The sequence below is a fragment of the Tamandua tetradactyla genome, chromosome 14, assembly GCF_023851605.1.
Source record: "Tamandua tetradactyla isolate mTamTet1 chromosome 14, mTamTet1.pri, whole genome shotgun sequence".
NCBI classification, from domain to species: Eukaryota; Metazoa; Chordata; class Mammalia; order Pilosa; family Myrmecophagidae; genus Tamandua; species Tamandua tetradactyla.
In genome coordinates, this window is record NC_135340.1 from 21,138,391 (window position 1) to 21,150,375 (window position 11,985).

The following is an 11,985-nucleotide window of genomic DNA, read 5'->3' on the forward strand; positions in this document are numbered from 1 at the left end:
TCTGGTCGCCGGGCCATTGGTTGAAGGCACAAAATATGGCAGTGATAGATTATCTTAACCTTTTCAGTTTAAATACTGTTGGTTCAAATCAAAGGCTCTCAAATCAATGAAGTTTGAAATACAGGGTAAAAATAGGAACCATTATTTGAATTATGCATTGTGTATATTTTAAGTTAAATGCCATTGGCAAATCTCTCAAATGTTTAATTGTGTGCAATCTGGGAAACACAAATATTTAATTTCACACTCTCGTGTATTCCTTAATCTTCCATCTTCTATAAAACTGAGTCCCATAAATGGGGAGCTTACCTTTCATACTACACTGTTAGTTTTTCTCAGTACATTTTTGTGAATTACAAGTGCAATAAAAGCTTGAATATCGAAAGTTGTGTCATTAAGGGAAAACTTTAGGATTCTAATATTGATGGTGGTGGTAAATTCCCCCCCTTTCTTTCCTAATTAAATCAAATAATTTTAACCATTTCAATGGCACATTAATTTAAAAAAATATATTTAAATGGTTTTGAGAGAAATGCAAACAAAAATACTTTAAAACTTCCTTGCCACCATCTAGTCTAACTTGGTAAAATTTGCTTCTTAACGCTCATCTCTGAATCTTACGCATTTGCATTATAATGCTTTTAAGCTGCGTACTCAACAGCGCCGAGCAGACTCGGATTTCGTGCTGAATTTCCTTATTGTAACAGGTGACATGATAACACTATTATGTAGAATTCCAAGTCTCAGCTGCACGTGAAAATCGTTCCTGTTCTGTTTGGAAACAAATGATCAATCAGCCTCCAGTGATCAATTGGTCCCGGCTGCCCGTCAACGCGGGTAGGCACCCGGCAGAGTTACTGAGAAATTCCGATGTAATGGGACAGGATCCCAAACTTTGCAAAAGCACCTTGTGCGGCGTCTCTGACTTTGCTGCAACTCCTCCGCTAAGCGGGGATGAGGCTCTGACTTTGGGGCCAGACAGAGGGCAAAGGATGATTTTACTTCTCCAGTGTACTGGCGTGCTTTTCAATCCGGATTGTGAATAATTTTTTTTCTTTCTTTCTCATCTGTAGGACGGGGGGCAGGCAAAGTGAGTTCTGGAGATGTGCGTGTATGTTGCAGGGCACAAAACAGGAGGTAAAGTGAGTCCCACCCCCAGCACCCCGGGGCGGGGATACTATCCCAGCCCAGGCGGGACTACTCACCGCTGCTGGTAGGAGGTGATGCCCTGGACGTTCTGCGGGGTGCCGTTGGCCGCGGCGCCGGCCCTTCCCATGCCTGCGCCGGCCGGTACCCCTGCGGCCGCCCCGCCGGCCGCCGCGGCCGTCACCTGTACGCTGAAATCCGGGAAGATTCGGATCATCACCGCGGCTTCGGCCCCCGGGCGCGGCGGGTCTGGGTGAGGGCTGGCGGGGGCTCGGGCTCGGGCGGCGGCGGCGGCAGCAGCAGCGCGAGCAGCGGCGACGGCAGCAGAGGAGCCAGGCACCAGCCTGCAATCCCATTAGTGAGCCGCGGCCACTGTGCGCGGCGGAGAGGAGCTTTGATGTGCGCACAGCCGGCTGGGGGGGCCGCGAGCGCGAGGAGGAGGTACGGGGGGCGTGCTAGGGACTTTCAAACAGCAAAACGTGTCAGGGTGGGGCCTTTTTTCTCTTTTGGGGGGCGGTGGTGCTCCCCCCTCTTTCCAGGATGTTGCTCTCACTGGCTGCTCCGGCTGCGCCGCGCGAGCCCAGCTGAAGGAAGAAGGGGAGGGGGTGGTGGAGGAAGGATGCACTGGGAGGCTTGGCGAGGACTTGGCCGGTGCAAGGGAATGACGGGCAGCGGAGGGTGCCTTTCTTTTCCGCCCCCCTCTGCACACGCACACACACACACACACACACACACACACACACACACACCCCGCACTTCCGACCCAAAGTGCAAGAGTGAGGCGCGCTCTCTCTCCCCTCCTTTCTCTAGAGAAATAACCACTATCCAGGCAAGCTCGCACCTCCCATGGCTTCCAGCAAACTGGACCCCAGCTCGCCTGTGTAGGAATGGGGGCGCAAAGCCTCCACTCCCAGCCGGGATCCCTCTCTCTGCCAGTTGTCTGCACACCAGGCAGTCCGAGGTCTGCGAAGCCAAGTTGGGCTCCTCGAGAACTTGATGCTTATTGAGAAGGGATGGTGTGGAAAGGCGCAGGAGAAAAAAAAAAAAGAAGCAGAAGCCGCTTTTGTGCAATGAAGAGTTTGTTGCCTTAATAAGAACGGACTCTCCCCGCTACTGGTGGAAGGGCGGGTTAGTTCTTGGATAAACTTGGGAGGCGAGACAGTAGGTCCGAGTGTGGGGATCCGTGTGCCCCGGGGATCCACCTCTTTATACGCCCCTTTCGACCGACGAAACGTATAGATTAGCAGCCACAATTGAGGCGAACTCAGCAAATTCCAACCACCAGGGAAACAAAAAAGAGAAAACACGTGCATTTATTTCCTCGCTTCTCCCAGTTACTTCTCCACATTGTTACAGCGGTGTTTCTTTGCCGGGTGGGGAGGGACTCTTGCGGTTTGAGTGCGCCTTTTTCAGTGACGACTTGCACTGTTTCTCTGCTGGCAAGGGGGTGGGGTGGTTGACTGTGACCCTCACCCCCTGCCCTGGACTCCCTGTTGCCACACTTCCTCCCCCTTCCGGCTCGCGAGCCAGGGGCAGTAGGCTGAGTCCAAGCGCCTAGCGGGGCTCGGCCTCCCAGCCTATTTCCATCCCCCGCCCGGCTCCTCTGGTGCCCTGGTGGTTCCCCCATCTCGTTCTCGCTCTCCCCCTCTCCCCACGCGCCCAGGCCAGGCCAGGCAGCTGGAGTACAAGTGGCCCTCGCGCCGCCGGGCGAACCCAAGTTGGGCACCGCAGAGCACGGTGACCGCAGCCGCGCCGCCCCTGCCCTCGGCCAATCGCGCCGCGTCGGGAGAGGCACCTGCTTAACCCTTTGAGCCTGGGGCTTAGGCGGGCCGCCCGAACCCAGAGGGCCGAGACCCGACTGGTCAAAAGTTGCCAATACCGGGAGTGGGTAGGGGACACCAACCCCAGCGTCCCCGCGCACGGTCTGGGGTGCAAACGCCTGCCTTCGCCGCAGACCCGGGAGGCCTGTTCCACCCTCAGGGCTCTCGGGAAACCGCAAAGCCGCACAAAGGCGCGTGCTCGGGCCTCCACGTCCCGCGCCAGCGGGGGCGACCTCTAGGCTCCGCTGACCCGAGTCAGACCCGGCAGGAGCCGCCGGTGTTCGGCAGCCACAGGAACACAGAGGGAGGGAGCACCAGCCCTCGCTGGCCAGGCCCACAGCGCAGCTGCGTTTCCATTTTCCTCTCAAAGAAAAAATGCTTTGGACGGCAGATAATACTAGGAGATATGAAACCGCTTCGCCCCCACATGTTGCACGTAGAAAGAATCGTAATGAGCATCTGTGGCTTGTGCGAGGGATCCTACGAGTTCGTTGAGGACCGAGGTCTCGACTCCCTCCTCCTCGGAAGGGGTCATTTTCTAGCTTAACCTCGACAGTCCTTGGGGGATACCTGTTGTTCCGAGGCAAAAGGCAAGGTCATCGGAGAGGGTGAGTGTAGGTAGAAAGCCGCCTGGGAAGGATCTGGTTGCAGACTTGGGTCCTCATCCCACGAGCACAGCGGGCTCGCCAAAGCGGGTGGGTTTGGGTTTGGGCCTCTGCGTTCTCCCTTCCCCACCTTTTATCCTCAGGGCAGGATCTGAAGAGATTTCAAATACCACCCGGTGGTTATACCGGGATCCGGAATGTTTTAGGGTTCTGGAAAGTTTTTCTTCTCCGACTCCATAGGCCAAGGCCGGCAGGATCATAGACCGAAGGAAGTCCAGCAAATGGCTGCTGAAAATGCTCTCAGACACTGCCAATGGCTTTCTATAAAACAGCATTTGTTTGAATCATTGGTCCATTGTGGGGAAGCGATCTGTGCCTGCCACCAGATTTCTAAGCAAACTAGTTGAAAAACGTTTCTAGCAAGCGGCCCCTGCCTCTCTGTATACCGGAACTCCAGGAATGCAAAGCAAGATTCCAAGCTAGATTCTCCATCCAGAGGCAATACCAACTGGCCAAGGGTAGGGGGAGAGGGGCACCCCTTTTGGCCACAAGAACATATTTTTTTTCCTTTCTGCACAATTGACAATGAGTTGTTTTAACAAGGTTTAAAGATTCCACCTGTTTTCTTTTGTTCTTTCAATAGATTCTATAAATAGAAAAGGCCAGCAAGTATATTTTATTCACTGCTTGTTTTACAAAGAGTAGTTCATCTGGAACTGTGTTGCCCTGCTTCCTTTCTCTTGGTGGTGGCGAGGGGGGTGGGGTGGGGGGGGTGGGGAGGCAAATTTTTCTTGGAAGCCCAAATGGCAAAATTGTCCTGATAGAAAGAATATGTGAATGTGGTGGCTTGGAGCTATGTAACCCAGAAAAGCATATTCTTAAATTAACCAATTCCTATGGGTGTGCAGCCATTATAAATAGGAACTTCTGATGAGCTTCTTTTGGCTGAGGTATGGCCCACTTGTGTATCACCATAAGTCGTAATTCTCCTACTAGAAGCCTTATAGAGAATGAAGCCATGGGGAGCACTCAGAAGCTGGAAGTCACTGGAATCTGGAAAAGGGAAGACACTGCCATGTGACAGAAAAGTCAAGGGCCAAGGATCACCAGCAGACAGCCCCAGAATGTCACAGTCTTCAGGGAGAAAGCATTGCCTTGATGATGCCTTGATTTTGGACTTCTCCTATTTCAAAATCGCAAGCCAAAACATTCCCATTGTTTAAGCCAACCTATTATATGGTATTTCACAGCTAGAAAACTAAAACAATTTTGGTAATGAGAGTGAGGTGCTGCTATTACAAATATGTGGAAATGGCTTTGGAATAGTGTAATGGTTAGAAGCTGAAAGAACTGTGAGGTGCTTGATAGAAAAAATGTCTAGATTGGTCTGAAGAAAGTGCTGACAGAAAAATGGACACTGCCGATACTTCTGATGAGATTTTAGGAGGAAATGATAAATATATTATTGGAAAATGCAATCAGCACAATAAAGGAAGCCCTTATTGTAAAGTGGCAGAGAACTTGGCAAAATTATGTTCTGAAGTCAGATTGAAAGAGGAACCTGTAAGCAATGTATTTGGATATTTAGATGAGGAGACATCTAAGCTAAGTGTGGAAGGCGCAGCCTGGTTTCTTGCAGCTTAGAGTAAAATGTGAGAGGAAAGGGATAAACTGAGAACTGAACTCTGAAGCACAAAGAAACCAGAAATTGATGGTTTGGAAAACTATTAGTCTATAAGCTAGTGTGCTTTCAGACTAGGGCCAGAAACTGCCCTGATGTGTGGAAAGTCTTATTGTCTGATGATTTAGACACACTTGAACAGCCCAAAAAGCTGACAAGTTTTTGGTGAATTCTGTATGAGCAGGACCACTATTAGCCTGACTGAAAAGGAAAGAGAAGGGATGAATTGAAGGATGTGTTACCCACACCCTTCCTGGGTAACTGTATTTCCAGTTCTGATGCCCACTGGAATGGGGATCTGTGTTCTGTTGCATCTTCTTTGGCAAAGGGTGAAGTTAAACCCTCATGCAGAACCCTGTTCTCTGGGGAGTCATTTTCTGAAACTCAGGGAGGTCCCCTGATAGGCAGTTTCTGGCCCTGGTCTGAAGGAAGAATGATGTCAAGGGCAAAACCATGGAAGCAAAGCTCTGGACTGAAAAGACTTCCTCAGGCCACGAGAGTAGGTGCATCACCTATGTGGAAAGGGCAGGTAAACCCTTGTACTGGAGAGGGAGGCATGACATCAGCCCCCAGGGCTTGGAGGGGCCAGACCTTGTGCCCCATTGTTCAGGGAGAGTGCTTCCACCCTGATGCTCAGAGGTGGTGGGGCCTGCTCCCTTGTATTCTTGGAGAGCCTGGATGCCAAAGAATCCTTGGAGAGATTGGGGCTTTCACCCCAGTATTTTGAAAGAGCATGGCTACTGTGCAAACACTTGGAAGGGGTGAGACTGCTCTTCCATCAGGCTCAGAGCACAAAACATGAATCCACATATAACTCTCAGACCTTGAAATCTAATGGAGTTTGCTCTGCTGGGTTTCAGATTTGTTTGGGGCCCACAACCCCTGTTTTGCTGGCAATTTCTCCTTTCTGGAATGGGAATTTCCATCCTATGCTGACCCCACCATTGTATATTGGAAGCCCATAACTTATTTTCTAGCTTTCACAGGTCACTCACATGGAAAGGAATTTTGCCCCAGTATGGGCCATACCATAACTGATTTTGATGGGGCTTTTTTATTCAGCATTGCTACTGAAATGACTTGAACCTTTTAGGAATTGTGATGGAATGAATGTATTCTGCATGTGGGAAGAACATGTGTTTTGGGGGTCCACAGGGCAGACTATTGGGGATTGAATCATGTCCCCCACAAAAGGCATTTTGAGGTTCCAACCCCAGGTACTGTGGGTGTGAACCTATTTGTAAATATTAATTAAGGTGTGCCCACACTGAGTAAAGGTGGACCTTAATCCACTATAGCTGAAATCCATATAAAAAGGAAAAGAAGATAAACCACGGGACATGGAAGGGAAGCAGCCAGAAGCTGGAACTCAGTAAACCCAGAAAAGAAAGAAGGTGCTGCCATGTGCACTGCCATGTGATGGAAAAGTCACAGAACCCCAAAGATCGCTGGCTAGACAGAAGATACCAATACTGGAGGGAACAAGTCTTCTAGCCTCTGAAACCATGATGCAGTATCTTCCTGTTGTTAAATCGACCCATTGTACATATTTGTTTTAGCAGCCAGCAAACCAAAACAGTGAGATATGTTGTTAGACATTTAGAACTAGATATGCTGACTCTGCTTCAATTATACTTTATACTATTAAAATAGAGTCCAATCAACACATTCAACTTCAAAATTCAAAGCTTTCATCTACCCATACTTAAGAGAATTAATAGGGTCATGCCCTCCAGAAACTTTCTTCTCTAAAATACAATCTACCGAATATGCATGGAAAACTTGCCTAAATAGGTTACATTATAATGCATATGACAAATCTGTTTCAGTATTTTCTACTCACATGTATAGTTTCAGAAGATTGGTTTGCATGCATGAAAGGCAATGTTCTTATTAGATCTGCTTATCTCGGTGTTCATTAAGGATCTTAAACAAAATATATGTTCATTCTCTCAAACATTCAGATTTCACGACTCTACTCCTCCAGTTAAAATCTTTACATGCTGGCAGCTATTCTGAAACATTTTGGAAGTTGCATTGTACTTACCCAACCAAAAAGTCTTCGGTTAGCACTAAATGGTATACTTTATGTTATAGCTCCCTTCTAAAACATATATCTAGTATTGCATGTAGGGATATAAAATAGGATTGTATGTTTTAACCCTAAGTACATGCATATGTATATTCACAGCTAACACAATGACATATTTACATCTTCATCATTGTTGTCAGTGTACAACTGTGTCTTTTTCTCACATGATAAGAATATCTATTCTCCGGAAATTCATTTGTATTTACCTAGAGTTAAGTGGTTCAACTTCGAATTTTCACTATATATTTGCTGTCAGAAGCTGCCCCTGACAGGTAGGAGAGGAGAGTCTACTCAACTTCGCTGTATCTAATTTTTTATTTACTATGGCCAGTTATTTAGAAGGAAAATAAAATAATAATACATGCAGATCAGGAAAAGATGAAGCAAAATAGAAAATAAATAGAACAAAAATATTATATATAATAAATAATAATGAAAACAGTTTATGCTGGAGTGTCAGATGTCTTTATTGAAATGCCTATGCTACAGTGAGGGAATTTTTCTCTATAAAGAAATTTTGTGATCATTTATATCAATCTAATTTGAGTCTTCATTGCAGGAAGAGCTTTTATATCATGGAGGGAAGATTTTACATTTTTTACAGGGTTTATAATCTGATTTTATACAATCTTCGATCTTTATCCCTCAATCCAAATTGAATTCAGGCTCTAACAGCTAAATTTCCCAAGCTACTAATAGTGTCTTCTTGTCCATTCAAAAACAAAGCTGATATGTCAGGGTAAACACTTAGCAATTTTCTTGATAGTCCATAAGAAAAACTAAAGAATTAAGAGGGCATATATAATAAATCATTAATTATAATATATGTCTATCCACATATATTTAAGAAGAATACTGAGAATTTTTTTCATATTAATACTACATATATCAAATACTGAAATATTTCAAGCTATTATGCTAAACTAATTCTCAGAGGACTTTATAAATAGATAGCTAGAAAGAAAAGAGGTTTAGTTAGAAAAGAGGAAAATCCTTTAGCTAATTTTTTTAACTCAGCAGCACAGCAGGCACTAGGGGAGTAGAAATTGTTTTAAAATACTTAGTGTAAGTGGGGAAGGGTATCAGAAATCATGATATTTTTAGTTAAAATATTAACACATTGTTGCATATATTATTTCAAAGCATCGTAAATCAATAGAATCTAATCAAAGTAAAACAGAGAGACAGAGAGTTAGATTTAAATGCAAAATAACCAAATACTCTTAATATATCATTTTAAAGTTTAGTTTGTTTTTAAGAAACAATCTAAAAAATTGCTTTTGCTTATTTTCTCATGATAGTAGATTTGATTTTGAGATTTTAAGAGAATGATTTTAAATCTACCTGTGATTACAATGGAGTCTCAAATGTTTGCTCTAGTTTGCTGCTTCTGTTGCTGTGAGCATAATTATAACTTCCACAGCATTAATAGAGACATGAGTGCTTGCTTGCACAACAGATCCAACAGCTCATTTTTCTTTTCTTCACTGAATTTTCTTATTAATTATAAATTGTTAGGAGAGTGTCTGCACCAATCCTTGTTGATGGAAGGAATGGCTAATCGTTTTGTCTTTGTCTTTTTTTTTATTTATTTATTTTGTATTATCAAACCAAAATAACATAGAAACATGAACATTCTTCACATACATTCCGTATATGGTGTATAATCAATGGTTCACAATATCATCACTTAGCAGTATATTCATCACCATGATCATTTTTTAGAACATTTACATCACTCCAGAAAAAAAAATAAAAAGGAGAAAGATGAAACTCACATATACCATACCCTTTACCCCTCCCTCACGTTGACCACTAGTATTTCCATCTACTCAATAGATTTTAACCTTTGTTCTCTATTTTTTTTCTATACCCCTTCCACTCCCTTTCATTGATCACTAGTATTTCAATCCACTCAATTTATTTTAACATTTGTTCCCCCTGTTATTTTTAATCCATATTTTTTACTCATCTGTCAATATCATAGATAAAAAAAGAGCATCAGACAGAAGGTTTTCACAATCACACAGTCACTTTGTGAAAGCTGTATCATTATACAATCATCTTCCAGAAACATGGCTACTGGAACACAGCTCTACAGTTTCAGGCACTTCCCTCTAGCCTAATACACCTTAAACTAAAACAGGGATATCTATAAAACATGTAAGAATAACCTCCAGGATAACCTCTTGACTCTGAAATCTCTCTTGACTTTGTCTTAAACTATATATTTTTTCAAAATGAAAACAACCAAACTAGATGAATTTTTACTTGAATTTTTCATTTTCAGTAGAATAGGATATAGCATAAGATGAATCACACAGAAAACCAAATGGTTTTTATTAATCACTATGTTGAGTCAACCACTCTGTTTCCATTAAACTATGATGTCCCTTCACTTAGAAGAATGTTTCTCAAACTTGATTGTGCATCACAGCCATCAGATAGGCTTATTAAAACAGATTGCTGGCCCCACTCCCACAGGGTCTTATTCAGTAGGTCTGGGTTGGGGCCAGCAATTTGTATTTCTAACAAGTTTACTATAGGTGATGCTGATGCATCTGGTCCAGTCACCAAATTCTGAGAACTACTGCCCTAAACTATTAGTGATAGAGCATGGGAATTATGGATTCAGAGCTCGAGTTTGTCACATACTGGCTGAGCAGTCAAGAGCAAGTTATTTAAGCTCTCATGGTTTCCACAAACTGGTATATAATTCATTTCAGCAAAAATGGGTTTGTCCTGTGTGGCAGAAATTCAGTCACAGTTCCTTCCTTCAAGAAGCCAAGAGTTTATCAGAAGAAATAAGTTTATACATAAAGAAATAAATTGTAATAAAGTACACTAAGGGTAACAATAGATGTACATGAAAAGCACGAAATGACTCGAGAGTGGATGGGAGCTAAGTGGATGTGTAGAAGAGTAATAAAACACTGCCAAGAGCATTGGATAAAAAAGATGTCATCTTGGATTTGAATATGGTCCTATCATTTACAGGCTGAGTGACTCCTAACAATGTGTTTGTTTTCTCCAAGCCTCAGGTACTTTATTTTTTAAATAAACTAGGAATATTGTCCTCAAAGGGTTGTTGATATAAACTGTGGGAAGTGCTTAGTACAGTGCCTGACTTAGGCTGGCTGCTCAATGTAAGGCAATCATTCCTGTGACACAACCTCTAAATTCTCCTCCAATCTCATACTCTATGTATACAGGAAAGGTATGGATGATTACCCAGACAGGTATGAAATATTTACATGTTTTATTTATGAATGCTGATGAATCCAACCAGTTACTTATTCTGAATACACAAGGAATTATGAGTTACTAACTTTTTGATCGAAGTCAAAAAATTAAATTAGTGAAAGTCTTTCCTGAAGTCCAGTGCACTTCTCTAGAGGCTTGAAGTTCTACTTTACACCAACGGTCGTAAACTTCTGGCATAAATCATGTATAGGTGATGATGGGGCATAAAATAGTTTCACAAAATGCAAATACAAGTAGAATAACATCTTTTATCAGTTATTTTTGGAAACAAGGATATTTGGATTTTGTTCCTAAGCTTTTGAAATTAATGACAGTAGGGATAGCTGTTATCTTTCAACAGAGGATTCCTTAAAGCAATGATTCACATACATTTTGGCCTCAAGTTCCCTTTAACTCTTAAATATGTTTGAGGGGCTCAAAGAGATTTGAATTTTGTGCCTCATATTTATCAATATTTTCTGTATTCAAAATTAAAACAAATTAATACTCCTGATTAGTTAATTTTAAAATAGCAGTAACTAACTCATTGTATATTAACTTAAATAATACTTTTATAAAAAATATTTTTCTCCAAATCAAAAACTAGTCAGAACAGTGATAGTGTTTTAAATTTTTTGCTTCTCTTTAATATCTGGCTTAATAGAAGATAGGCAGATTCCCATATATCTTTTGTATTCAATCTGTCGCAATATGTTGTTTTGGTAGAAGTATGAGAATAAAATCCACTTTACTCAGATATACAGTTAGAAAAAGGATAGGTTAAATTTTAAGAGACTTTTCAGATAATTGTGGACACTAGCCTTTGTTATTACACCAAAACTCAACAAGTGGCAGTTTCATAAAATGTTAGTTGTAAAGGGGATTTATACCAAGAAACTTTTTGTACTCTGGCCATTAAAATCCATTGGTCTATAGATTTTTATCCACACATGATATGGTATCCTCAAGCATTCCTCATTTTTTAAAAAAATATTGATTAACTGAGTTATGCAAATTTTCCAAATGTTGACACATTTCATTATACAATATTTTAAAAATTGCAATTGTTAATATCACTACCAGGCTGATCAGAACAGTCTTTAAGTATTGGGAAGCTGTCAGGCTCACAATGATAGATACAAGTTTCCTAAAATTCTAATTTTCACTTGAAAGCTCAAATATTATCATTGGCAGTTAAATACTGTCAGTTGTTATCTTTGATGTGACAGGTACACTTACTCATTTTCAAGAAAATATCTGTCCAAAATATCTATCCAAGTCTGAATAACTATAGTTTGTCTGTCAATTATTCTTTCAGATATGAACAGGGTTCCAAGAAAAGAGCAGCTAGTTGAGCTTACAACTTAGACAACTGCATGAGTGTTTTGGGGGGGCTGC